The sequence below is a fragment of the Melospiza melodia genome, chromosome 5 (genome assembly GCF_035770615.1).
Source record: "Melospiza melodia melodia isolate bMelMel2 chromosome 5, bMelMel2.pri, whole genome shotgun sequence".
NCBI classification, from domain to species: Eukaryota; Metazoa; Chordata; class Aves; order Passeriformes; family Passerellidae; genus Melospiza; species Melospiza melodia.
In genome coordinates, this window is record NC_086198.1 from 25,771,722 (window position 1) to 25,785,926 (window position 14,205).

Sequence of the window (14,205 nt, forward strand, 5' to 3'; positions counted from 1 at the left end):
ACTAACATACCAGGTGTTTTTATGCCAATGCCAAAGCTTAAAAAAAGCCAGGTTTCTATTCCAGAAGAAAGTACATGCTTCCTACAATTCTAAACTGCATCAGATCAGGGAGAACAGGTAATTAAGGCAAGTGAGAACAAAAGAAGCAGCAGGTTGTGTTAAAAATCCTAACCAAATACACGCACATACCTTTAATTTTTGTAAAGGCTCAGGTCTGGAGTCATGGGATAGGAGAGGGAAACCTCTTTTGTTTTCTACAAATACATCTCTCATTTCGTGATTAGAAAGAGAGGTCCAAATCCATTACTCAAAGGGAATAAAAACTGTTCAATGCCCTCGGTGCTTTAAAATGGCTTTCCACAATCATGGTGCGTAAATATCTGGGTGGGCAATCTTTGCAATCAGGCACAGGGACATGAGAACATGGGAGGGTACTACTGCTCAGAGAAACAATGAACCCTTTTTTTGAGTCTCCCTTCACCTACCTCAACATAAATAGTCCTTCACTGCAGCTGGGATATTACCCCTTATTCATGACATTTTCACTTAAATTCAGCTTTATGCTAAACAAACACTGCATTTGTCCCCAGCATTTACAGAAAGATTTTCCTCTTACCTGAAGACCAGACCATAAAATTCCTTATTTTTTGGGTGGCATAGTGGTGGTGGACACCCAGCTATCCTCTGGTGGGGAAAGTGAACCTCTTTCCTTTCACCTCTGGCAGTCTTGGTGGGAAACTCAGCAATTTAACTTACTCTCTTATGTGACCCCCCCAACCCTTGCAGCTGGAGAAGTGCCAAGCCTGAAAAACAAAAAGACAAAAGATATTATTCTGAGAAGGTGAGAGACACAGGAGCTGCCCCAGAAGCCCTTGGTGGGGGCTTGCATGCCAAGTATGAGATCTGACAGTATCTCCCCTTTGCCCTTCAGTTTACCACCTGCTCTGCTCTGCTGGAAGGATTCAATTCTTTTGCAAAACACAAAGCTGTGAAACTTCAGAAATTAAATCCATGCAATGAGATCCTCTTGCCTCCTTTTTCACAAAGCTGTCAAAATAATGATGTATTCATGGTGTTTTACTTGATGTGTGAAATTTCCAGCTCACAGATATGAATCAAAGCATTCTGTGCTATTTATCCTCTCAAAAGGATTTTGAGCTGCTTTCTTTTAATAGATAGAAACTATAATTTTAGAAGGTGGGTAGTGAAACTTCTCTTTACACTTGAATGGACAGCTCAAGGTGATAAGGGAAGTGCTTGGGAAGCACAGCAAGCAAAAATGTTTTATGTCCTGTTACACCATGGCCATTCCACATCTTGCCTGATTTAAGGGAGAATTTGAGGAGGAAGAATGCAGAGGATATGTGCATACAGCCATGTATAGCCAGCTTTGTTCTCCTCTGGGAGAGGCACACTAATTGCAACGTCACAATCCAGAGCAGGGGAATGGCAAATCTGTGCCATTCTTTTGTGTCTTTGTCTCAGCCAGACGTGGCACCACAAGCTCAGCTGTGCTGCCCAGCTTTACTGCACTGAAGCAGCCATCCTCTTCAAGGCAGTGGCTTTGGGATACCTTTAACTCACAGGCAGGTATTAAACAAGAAGTACTTCAGCAGAATTGGTTCAGCCTGACCTTGTTAGTAAAAGATCCATTTCTGTTCCTCAATGACCTTTAAAACACATCAAAAGCCAGTTAAGAGTTACACTGGCTTTGTATGGAAAACATACTATTTCTTAATTTATTTACATCAGATTAGAGTAGGAAAACATCAGGCCAGGCATACAAAATGCATGATGAATTGCAAAGTCAGGCCAAAGTTCCCCACTGGGTAAACCAGCACAGCCACTTTGACTTTTTGGACTTGGATGGATTTATAGTCAGCTCAAGACCAGACCATACTGCCACAGAGATGAGAAGCCATGAGAATGCTTTTCCTTTTGCATTTTCTCTTCTGCTCAAGTTCATCACCACTGTCAACCACATGTGGGACTGCAGGTGTCATTTAAACAGCATATGTTGCAGGTGTCATTTAAACAGAATTTAAACAGCAACTCAGATGAAGATGGACTGAACCAGGTTTTGGGTACCACTCCACTGTGGATTTGTATTACAGGACTGAATAATCAAACAAATTGTACTCAAAACCTATAGAAATCAATCAAGAAGCTTCTTTGTTGGGCAGCAGGTTGAACTTTTTTTTTTTTTTAATGTCTTTTATAGAATCTGGACCTACTGAGCTTCAATAATGACAGAGAAGCCTACAACATCAATAATTTTAAAAATACCTGTCATGTGACTTTTCTACAAGCTACTTATAAATGCAAATATTTTTGCCAAATGTGCAATTCTTATAAACAATTTTCTATTCCAGAAAAATCCTTTAACACAGCTGCAGAAGATGCAATGCTTTTTCTTGAGATTTCAGACCTCCTGAACAACCAATTATGTTGATTGAAAATTGGTTGTTTCCTTCACCAATTTCCCACCAATCAGGATAACATCACTGCACAGGTTCCTAATCAGGATTCATTCAGGTGGATGCAAAAAGGTTTATGAGATCTTGTCTTGGATTACTTTGGGCTATTCTTTAGGATAAGAGGCTTGACTTTCAAAACAAAATAAATCAGCTCATAAGAGCAAATCATATAGGAGTGATATAGAGAAAAATGTAATTGCACTTACAGGAATAGTTACCCAAGGATAGAATCTTCTGCAAAGCATCTCCTTAGTGCAACCTTTTACGGAACAGTCCTGTAAAACTGAAAAGAAAACAAAAATCTTCATAGGACTTCTCAGTCTCATCACATCCTTTGAGAACTAAATTCCACCTATGGAATTTTACACACAACAGAAACATGCCCATTTATTTCCCCTAATTAACTCTGTTGGCTTTGTATTAATTTAAGTAGGATCTTAATGAATGTCATCAAAACCGTATGTATTTCCTCCCTGTCTTCAGAGACTCGAGTTTAACAAAAAATCCTAGCATAACATTTAACTTCAGACACAAGGGAAACTACTGAAATGACTGCTCAGCTTCTACCTGAATTTATTGGTGCTCTTTCAAATGCCAATGCTGATGGCTATTTTTCTTTCATAAAAGATGGGGCAAATATCTTGACATTCTCCTGGAGCTGGTAAGCAGCTCCCAGGCATGCCTAGGGCAGCAGACCAAGTTAATTCCGTGCCTGTCATCAGACTTTGCAAAATTGGATGTCATGTGCTGAAGCAAGTTATGGCATCTGCAGGGCAAATTCCTGCTGGAGATTGTGTCTTGCAGCAATGTGACATGAGCCACACTGGGAATTACCCCCAGTCTGCACCCTGCATGCTTTTCAGTCCCTCCCTTTGTGCAGCTCCTAGTATAGAACCTTTAGCATATTCATAAGCCTATATGACCTTGAATTTTTGGAAGCTCATTTCTCCAAGTATTCCCTCTCTACCAAGATTAAGGGCCAGGCACTGATATTAGCAGTCTGCTATTTTCTAGTGTTATTAAGTGCAAAAGACTATTGTTTTTCACTCTTTCACCTTATTAAAGACTACACAAAACCAGCAGTAAACTTTGACAGAACAGAAATTACTGACTCCTTCTTGGAAGGCACTGTACCAAAATGGACATGGAGGAGATTCCTTATAATGAAGATTTCCTCAGTAGAAAATCTATTTATTTATTGAGCAAATTAAGAAAAAAATCCATTGGAATGCTTTAATGATGAACCACTCTGATTCATGCAGTGCATTTTTTTATAAGATATTCTCATAATGATACTGATTTTTCTCTCCACTTTCTGTGTCTAGTCAGGCTGTTTCATGTTCTTTTTTTTTTCTTTTTTCTCAACTTTAATTAACTTGGCAATCTTTTTTTTTTTTTTTTTTTGTTATGAAATGTGTCCCTTTCCTGTGAAAGCTGATTAACAAAATACAACTTGAGAAGTTAAAGACATAATCTAAGAAGTAGATCACAGGTATGAAAAGTATCCAGACTAGTACACATACATGCCGACAGAAAATTAAAAAAAGATTAAATAAAGTATTTATTATCCCCTGGATGCCAGGTATTATAGTTAAAGTACTGACAGCATAACTGGCCTCTGGTTATCAATGGGAAGGCAGCTCGTTCTCCTCATTTTGAGCATATTTATCAGACTATTCTTTATTCAGTGCTGAAAAGCAAGGTATGAATAAATGTATGGATGTACATCAGTGTCAACACTAAATAATTTTCAGCATGACAGAAACAGTATAGCCACAGAGCCATCCCCTGCTTTGGTTAGCATGACAAATTTTGAAAGGCTGAATTTCAGAGCTTAATAAGAAAAGAGAAACTGTGAGAGAGCAGAGGATGAAAAAAAGGAAAAAAACCTCTCCAAACCCAGTAATTCTCCCTCTCTGCAGAAGCAGCTTTATAATCATGCATTTTCTAAGCACATGAACACCTCCCCAGGAGCAATGAGTACATATGCCTTCTTTTCTTTTTTTCAGCTGGAGCATTTTGAGACTCATATTGAGAACATGACCCTAAAGCTGTCAGTTGACTCCTTCCACCCAGCACAGTCCCAACGCTCTGCAGATTTACAGAGGCTATCACTGCAAGCTTACACTGTTGATTAGTAGGGACAATTTAGGCTGATAATCTTACTTCATTGCATTCATAAGGACTGAGTCATGGGGGTCTTTTCATCTGCTTTTCATTTCCAAGAACCTGAGAAATTTTACCACATTCAGTGACTTAATAGATGATGTGGCTCAGAACTACATTCCACAACAGCAGAGCACCCTGGAGATACACTCACTTGTCATAATATATAAAGCTTCTTCCAAATCCATTGTGCGTGGCTTTACACTGTTCACTGCAGACCTTGAAGGAAGAAAAGGCTCTTTTCTTGTCTCATTGCTCCCATGATGACGTTTGAAAGCCGGCAAATGAAATATTGGAAAGGAGTCTCGGAGTTCTGTTATATATTTGTTTTTCTCTAAGAAACAGAGTGGAAAATGGCTTCACAGAAAGTTACTTCAGAGCAGAATTATGAATGCTATTTACAGAATACCCTAGGCATTAATATTTGACTTGTACAGGTATGCTTGCTAGAAAAGAAAGGTACACATCTCTTGTACAATGTTAATCAATACAACATCCCAAGATATGAAGTTGCAGAGTGAGACACCTGTGCAGAAATAAAGAGGAGCTCAGCTACCAAGTTCAACTGCAATGAGAAACAGATCCCTGACAGCCTGGCTGACCAGCTCTTGTGCCTCAGCATCAGGCACTCACATGAGTTTCAAATCATCTGTAAGCAGGCATGCAGTACTAGGTATCCATAGCCTCTTTTCAGGGGAAATAAATTAGTGCAGATTTTTCTGCTTGGCCACTTGAGTTTTCATCAGTCTTGGTTTTTTTGGCCATATAATTAGAAAACTCAAAAAGAATATTTTTAAGAAGATTTTTTTTGGAAGTGAAATGAAAGAAACAGCTCTTTCCCATGTGTTTTCACACATATTAAGCACACAAAATTGGGGCTGTTGTCTCTGTCTTTTTTGGTTCTATTACTATAAATATAAAGAAATGAAAATGCCCTATCTAGCAGCAGCATGAAACTTCTGAGTGCTGTTAACTCTGCAAGAAACCTCCTTCACTTATGATTGAATGATATACATAGATTTAACCTGCATATATGGTAGTGCAGAAGCTGAGTGACATTTTCATTTTATATCTGTGAAATTCGACAAGAGAGGCTCAAGCTAGTCTACATATTTTCTAAATGCACTTAACTTGGGCATTTCAAGAATGTAAAATTCCCCTTATCTTTAGAATTTCAGAGAGCATCTCATCCCCAGTATTAAAGCCTGCTTCTCCTTTCCATGTGAATGCGACTATTAATATTAAATGACAGTAGTGGTTAGGAACAGACAGGGGAATTAATGTCACTCAGGTGATGTTATCTCCTGAACACTGTTTCACTTTTCAACACTCAATGTGCAATCTCTGCTTTTCACGTTTTTACTTCCATTCATATATGGTGTAAATGTATGCATAAGTCTGATATTAATAAAAGTATAAACTGAACTCTCACCCCAACCCAGAACCCTGCTATGTGGGACCCATTGTATTGATATGCACAGCTGGATGACTGGAATACAGACTGCCATGAGAATAACATGGACTAGCCAAACCCACAAATGATATCCAAGAATTTAAGGCGTCACACTCCTGCTCAGTGGCTGGCAGTATGACAGCCCTCCTCATCTTCCCCCAGTTAGTTAAAATACCAAGATATGTAATAATGGACACAAGCAGGAAACCAAGAACACCAGTTTGTCCCTTTGCACACTCGGCTGAGATCTCAACTGGCAATGTGATGGTGAGATCTCCAAGAAAACTCACCATCTCCTGCCTCTGTATGATGCTGTAATGTCTCTAAAAAAATATGATTTACCCCCTGGTCGTCAGTCAAGGGAAGATACTTTGAAAGCAGCCTGTAGACTTGGCAGGACTAATTCTGAAACTACAAATGAGCAGCCCTCTGCTCTCCCCAGCCAAGCCAGAGACACTTACTTTGGTAAGGGCCTTAATAAATCTCACCTTCTTACACACACCCCAAAACTGGTTGCCATGCTTCTGCCTCTCAGAGTCACTCCCAATTGTGAATCTAACCAGAAAACATTTTGGTTCTTAGATGCCAGCTAAGAAAACACTTTGGTTCTTAGATGCCAGTATTTGCATTCCCATGCATGTGTTACAGACCATCATATACCAAGCTAAGGGTCACCATCACTGAGAGTTTGCGAGAACATCCTTACTCAGTTGTAGAACTTGTAATTCAAAAAATGTCATTCTAAAATATTACAACATACATAAAGAGTGTTCAATTAAAAAACCAAACCTATAAATGTAGCAATTTGTCACAATACTCATATTTTAATTGGATTCATCTGGGGTTTGTAAGTAACCTGAAAAGCAAAACACTTTAAATTTGATGATTACTTTTCCAGAAATCAATTAAGGGAAAAATAAAAAAGCCTGTACAGAAACCTTCAAGCGAGCAGACCAGTGGGCTGTACAAAGGCACCACTGTGCTCCATCTCCAGCACACTGTTACAACCTGTGCCACAATTCCATGGTTGCCTTGGTTTCCACCCACAGAAACAGGCACACACCTGAGATAAACACCAATGTGCACAGCACACAAACTGTACAAACACACATGAGAACACACTCACAAACACACAGAAGCTCCCCCTCTCTCCTATTTTCCTCCTCTAGAATGTATTTTCAGCTGGTATTTCATACACACTGGTATATGTGTGCAGTGTGTATGACATGGTGGCATTTGCTTCTAACAGCATGAGACTTTTGTTCTCATTTTGCTTACCTGTCACTTCCTCTTAATCATGCAACTGATGCAGTTATAACCTAATACAACTAGAAGGCACTGCCAAATACTTAATAATTTGCAGACTTCCCTCCCTTTGCTGCAGTCTTGGAGTGCAAGTGGTGCAGAAGAAGCATGCTTGAACTCTCTTGACCTGGACAGCTGCTTGAATAATGGCTCAAAAATTAACACCAACTAAAAAAAAAAAGTGTTGAAGGCAAACTTTTGGCATGTGTCCTTCTTTGTTCCTTTGCAGATTTCAAGTATCTTCTTAAGACAATTAATATAAATAGAGTAGAATAAAATGTAAAGATGAGGAAAAAAGCACAAAATTGTGTATAAACAAACTCCTTTTGTACAATGCATTCACAGATGACAAAGACTTATTTGATGTTAAGATAATTTTAAGGTTCTAAGTAATGCTCAAATGGGAATAAACACAGGTCAGAGTGGTTACTGTATTGCCTTTAGCTCTGGACCATCAAATCATTTCCCAGTATGATTGAGCCAAGCAATGGCAAACAAAAAATTCTCCATTTTTCCAGACTTACTTGCAATTAATTCAGCCCAGAGAATTATAAGCAGTTCAGTTGCTTCTGATTAAAATACACCATAATCAAAGCTGTTCACAAAAACATTAGTTTGAAAATTTCCAAGTCTGACACTGCCACACAAGCACCCAGTTCTACACCTGAAAAATTACTGGAAAGCTGTGGCTCCCTGGTGCCAGTGACAGCAGCTGTCCCAAAGCCCCTTGCAGATGGCCTTCCCAGGTGACACACCAAACTCCATACCTTTTTTCAAGCTTTTTGTTTCTTTTCTACAGATAATGAGGATACTGGTGAAAAATTCAGAACCTGCTTCCTGCAGCAAGGAAATGCCACAGAAAGTCCTTTAAGCAGTATCCTAACAGCATTCTTATACCCCAATCCACTGTCTGTACAATGAGCTTGGGCACACAAAATAAGAGATGCCTCACAGATATGATCCCATGGGAGAATGAAAGTAAGGCCAGATGCCTAGAAGGGTCAGGACAGGTACAATAAAGTACATTTCAAAAATGTCTATTTGCTTATGAATGTTACTAGTCACATCACTGCATTTAAATACAATCTCAGTGCCCTAGTCAAAGCTGGATGTCAACATTTCTTCTCCCAGGAAGCCAGACCTCTTCAAAGCAAGGAATCAAGCATGTGGCACCATGCAGTCAGGGACCCTGCAGCAATGGGGGCTGCAGGGGGGCTCAGGTAACCCAAGCACTTGGTAAAATTTCTCTCTTTTTTTTTTTTTATTTCCCGACATGTCAGTTTGAGTTTCCAGTAGAATAGCATCAATGGCACATCTGAAACACCTCCTCAGGTATGCTAAATGATGGAGAGCTGGAGGGGACACAGCTAACTCCAAAGTAAAAGGTTAAAAGTGCCGTTGCACCTATCAGTCATGTCCATATGCAACTGCTGATATCAATCTCCACTGAAAAGCGGCTGCAGAGGACCACAGGCAACGTTTCCAGCTGCAGTTGGTGCTGTCAGCCTTGTCTTGGCTGCTGCAAGACCTTTAGGAAGGCAGTTAGTGCAACTGCATCTACCTGACTGCTTATGGCATTTTATCAGCTTTAAAATGTGGTCTAGGTAACTAATCATGCTAACAGGGAAAGTAAATATATGGAAGATTGATCAGACTTTCACAAAAAATGTGTGGCTTCCTCCACAGACAAGCCATCATCAGGCAGTTTGAGAAGGATCAAACACAGCTACTGCCCTTCTGCCATGAGCCTTGGCAAAAATGGGATCAAAATACTTCTTTCTAAAGCAAAGCTCCTTCCTTTACTTTCCACTGTTGTTTTATCCTCCTTTGCCATGCTCTCTTTTATGGTCCTTTACTTTTCAATTAAAACGACTTCTGTTCCAAGCAGAAGGACGAGACACAAGTCCCACCAGACGAGGCACAAAGCCCAGGGTGTAGCAGCAGGGCACAAGGGCAATGTGACTGGAAGCCAGACATGGGCTCAGACTTGGGCCACAAATGCAGTGTGCCTCATCCCAGCCAGTGCTGAAATTTCACCTGGCCCTTTGTGTTTTGGACAAATTTTTCTTCTTATGCTGATAGCGGTTATGGGACTCTGAGCAAAACCAAATAAGCAGCCAGAAGGCTTCCCTGTTAATAAACCTGACTCTTTTTTCTTGCTATTCTGATGCCACCCAAACACAGGCATGGTTATAAATCACAGGGAAATGTGCTATTAATCAAGGAGCAAGGATGTTCTACGTGAAGAATGGCCATGCACAGGTAGAGCAGCCTCTTGTTTTATTTGTAGCTTCTTCCTCATAAAGAGGGCAAGTGAAAGGAGAAACTCACAGTGGGTGAGTCCTAAATCCCAGCCCCAGACTTTTCCAGTTTTCCCTCTCTAGCACAGAAATGGAGCACACAGGAGCACTTTTCCCATCACTGATAGGTGCCACTGACCCGTGGCTCTTACAGTCTGATTAAGGGTGAAGGTGTGCAGTGATTCCCACATACCTGGAAGGCCCTTTTGCATGGTGCTATTGACATAAAGGACTGTGGTTCATTCAAAAGCAAAGCTGTAAGCAAAGTAATCTCTGAAAGACAGAATTCTCTTCAAGTCTTTAAATGTTTTGTATATGTGTGTGTGCATCACATGTGGCTCTACATTTAATTGCAGGCACTTTTCAAAATATGCTTTAAAAAAAAAAATTAGTGGTAGTTTAGATGAGAACTTTGAAGCTACCAAGGCATTTTAATGGCAAAGCCCTCTTCTAAAACTTACTTTATACTACTCTCTAAAGTACACCTTTCTATTTTGTTGTCAATTATTCTCTTCTGCTTCTTTGAAGATGAGTAAATGGCTTTGGTGATTTATTCCCAAATGCATTTATAAAACCTGTCCTGGTAATAAACAACAAAACAGGTATTCTCTGATGTCAGCAGATGCTTATACTTATCAAAGGCCCAGGAATATATTTTCTACTTTTCCATTCAGAAGTATTAAAAACTATACTATTACTATTATTTTTATTTCACAAAATTATTTCTACAATATGTAATATTTAGATGCCTGTCACACAACTGAAAGTTAATTTTTCATTTCTTGATTGGGAAAGCATTTCATACTCATTCCAAATATATTCATATGGATGTGACATAATTTTTATATTAATCCTTGCAACTGCTTCTAAAATACACTTTTTGTCTCCTCTCTTGACAAAGAAGCCAGAATATGGTTACATGATAAATTTTCTTGGCATTCACCTTTAAATCTTCCTGAGCAAATTCTAATAAAGCTATTTGTTATGAGGTAGTTTACTTTGCAGGAAATTTCATATCCAGTTGTATATCTTTCAGAGACTGGCCAAAAAATCTGAAGCCTCGTATGGATCTTTTAATATAAACTCAGTGATAGTCTAATTCAATAAATATTTAGCCTGCAGTCATTTTCTTCTCAGATTCTCTCTGCCATGAGAAGATTATATTCAGAAAACTGTTAAAATATGACTGACATTTCAAAGAATCCTTAAAAATATATTCATCTATATTAACTGCATCACATTAAGACAAAAATGAGCTCATGGCAAGTGGCAAATTCACCATCCTCTACAACAAACAATTACAGGAGTGTGGAGCATCTACAGAAAATCACATACCCTACAGCAAAGCAGGATATTAGATTTGCCTGGTTATAAGTAAGCCATCAGCTGGCTTATGGCTACACTATTTATGAGTTATGCTGTCTTTCAAGATACAACTCACATTTTGCTTAATGCCAAATGACACATTCAATTTAAATCAAGATATGGCAGAGAAAAAATCTGCCCCTAGTAACTGACTCAAGTATTTAATTTTTTTTTTGGTGGGGGTGCTTCTTATTCTGAGTATGGGGAATTTAAAAGCAGTTCAAATCTTTCATTTCATAAATCTGAGATTTCTTTACTTAGGGTGCAGGAAAATCACATCACTGTAAATCTCTCAAGATGAACTATCAGATCTGCAAGCAGCCAGGGGAAGGATTTATTTTTTAAAAAGGGATGATTATTGCTGATATCTGTGCTACAACTGGGGGAAAAAATATTTAGGGATGTGCTCACTTGTAGCACTCTCATTACCTCTCTGTCTGTGTTCCTGGTCCACCAGCATCAAGGCTTGTCACCAGCCCATCTAAAGAAGGACACTAGACTAGAAAAGAGGGATATCAAAACTAATCAAGACTGCCTGGATTAAGAAGAGACTACAGATACAGAAAGCTGAGTTTGGAGGGAAAATGGCAGAGGGGTATTTTAACAGAAGTCTCTAAGATCAAGAAGATGAGTATGAAGCTGCTTTTGTTTGCTGCTTTTCCTATCAGCCAGATGGAGGCATCCAGGGAAATGACAATGCAGCAGGTCCAAAAGAAACAAGAGGTACTCCTGGCATACAGCAAAATAGGATATTACAAGAGCTGAAAAACAAGTGAATTAAAAAATGGATTAGCCAAATTTCTGGAGTCCAGGTTGCTTAGGTACTAGCAAACACACTGGCCTGGTTGTAACCCCTGGTCTAGACAGATCCTTCACTAGACACTGCCAGAAGCTGGGAAAATATCCAAGGGATGGGTCATTCTCAACATGCTCTGCCTGTTAAATTCCCTCCCTGAACATTTGCAAGGGGACCTTGCTTTTAGGGTTTTCTGTGGTCTGAATGTGTTCCAGGTGGTCTGCTGGGGCTGGCTTATAAATTGAGATATGCATCTGCCCTCCTTGCTCATACCTTTAGTGCTTTCCATAACAAAAATTATTTCTGAATCTGCTTTAAAGAAGCAACTGGCCCTACTTCTGTGCAAACCATTCTCACACTTGTGCTTTTAGTTATTAAGGTAAAAAAATCCATGGAAATACACTGCCTATATGAGCCCAAGAGTCAAGAAACTGTCCAGTGGCCTATTGCTAAAGTCACAGCTGTGGTAAATCAAACCTGAAAGATGTTGCAAGAAAAGAATCTTTGGCTGAAATTTGATGAAATTCATGTGATCCGATGAAATTACCACAACACTCCCAATGAACTTCAGCATACAAGTTAAAAGGAAAAAACAAGTAAGGAACACAAAAGAAGACATTTTCAGTGTTTTTGTTGTCACTGAGATTTGTCACAATTACACTTTAAATTCAAAGTAGACAATAGCAGAAACCTTCCAGTTTGTATCAAGACTGAATCAAAAAGCCATCCAGATTTAATTTTTTTATAATGTTACAAATCTCTTTCAAAGTTTTAAGCACCGTGTGCCTATCAGTCATCTGCTAGTGTTGGATAGGAAGAGTAGACAAATATTTTAGTGGAAATTCAATTAGTGGCTTGTTTTACCCAGGCAAAATAAAATATCTTCATAATACCATGAAATACAGCCAGTTACAATGGGCAATGAGCAAATACTTGCACTTAGGGGACTGTGGCTCAATTCCATTATCTGCCAGGACAAAGCTCCTGCTACTGTAAAGGAAGGAAACACACCAAAAAAAGAAAAAAAACAAAACCACACCAAAACAAGAAAAAAAACAAAACCAAAAACAACAAAACAACAAAAAAGTCACGGCCTAGACCCCAAAGAAAGAAAGAAAGACAGACAGACAATTAGTTGCACAGCAAGAGTGCAAAGCTGGTTACAGTCCTGGAGCTGACAGTTTGCCTTAGAAGTGAAAGGAGATTCCAAACATTACCTTGAAGGAATTATACAGGATTACAAACACATCAAAAGCACAATCTGCTGGAAAGGAGAGAACAAAGATAATCAAAACAGTCTGAGAAATGCATTTTCTAAATAAAACCATGAAATAAGTCCATTGGTAAGCTATTCCAATAGATCTACCAGGCACTTAGGGGAGTACATTAGCGACAAACACACTCACAAAAGAATATAGGTAAGAAGGGGTCAAACCTTAAATCAGTGCCAGTACATTGACTTTGGAGGAACATGACTGATATTAATCATGATGAAGGCTGACCCAGAAAAGCTCAGTAATAGCTGAGGAATTCCCAGTAATTCTCAGGAATCCTGGCTCCCTAAAAATGAAAAAGATCAGGTATTGCCTATAGAAAATGTGTGTTCAAGAACACAGGGCACACACAGAAACCACCCATGCCATCAGGCACATGCAGCATGCACAGGGAGCACTGGCTCAGGAAGAGGTACAAACACAAAACATCCACTTGTGTGCACGTAACACACAGGGGATGCAACTCACACCATTGGATCCTGTGTGAAAATTGACAGCTGCACATCTGTGTGCTTCCTATATTCTCCAATTTTCCACAGACAATACATTTTTTTAAGCCTGCTTATCTGATGCCTTCTTCTCTCTGTCGCCCTTTGCAGATCTTCAGACAGGGTACAGACCCTCAAAGAGGTGGTGATAACTGGAGGAATACTGCCAATGTTTCATATGGGGTAAATGGATGTGATCAGCTACTTCCACCTCTGTACCCACAATGTCACCCTAGCAGTGTTATATTATACCAGACATCACCTTTTCCTTACATGCACCAAAACATCTTGAAAGAACAGGCTTGCTAAGCTAGCCACTGTTCTCTCAGCTCTTTCTGTACTTCTTCCATGCAGGTCAGCAAGTCTCAGCCACTAACAATTTCATGTAAGCTGGTAGTTACCATATATTTTTTGTGACAAGAAAACAGGAAGAAGACAGGATATCCATGCTCTCACTTGAAAGGCACCCTTGCTCCTGGTAAAACAGATATCGAGCACATCTTGTGACAAAATTCATCTGTGTCACTTCTCTAATAAAAATACAACAGTCGCACAGTTCATTTTACAGCGCGATTGATATA

At 39.4% G+C, this 14,205-nt stretch overlaps 1 long non-coding RNA gene across 1 annotated transcript in view; it reads right to left on the reverse strand.

Moving 5' to 3' along the window:
• Window positions 1-641: 641 nt before the first annotated feature.
• The window catches only part of LOC134419004 (uncharacterized), a 36,291-nt gene continuing 22,727 nt past the window's right edge, over window positions 642-14,205 (reverse strand). Inside the window, exons 2-3 of the long non-coding RNA XR_010027929.1 lie at window positions 2,684-2,760; window positions 642-803 (exon numbers count right to left, since the gene is read on the reverse strand). This is a non-coding gene — a long non-coding RNA (uncharacterized LOC134419004). The remainder of the gene's footprint in view (window positions 804-2,683; window positions 2,761-14,205) is intronic.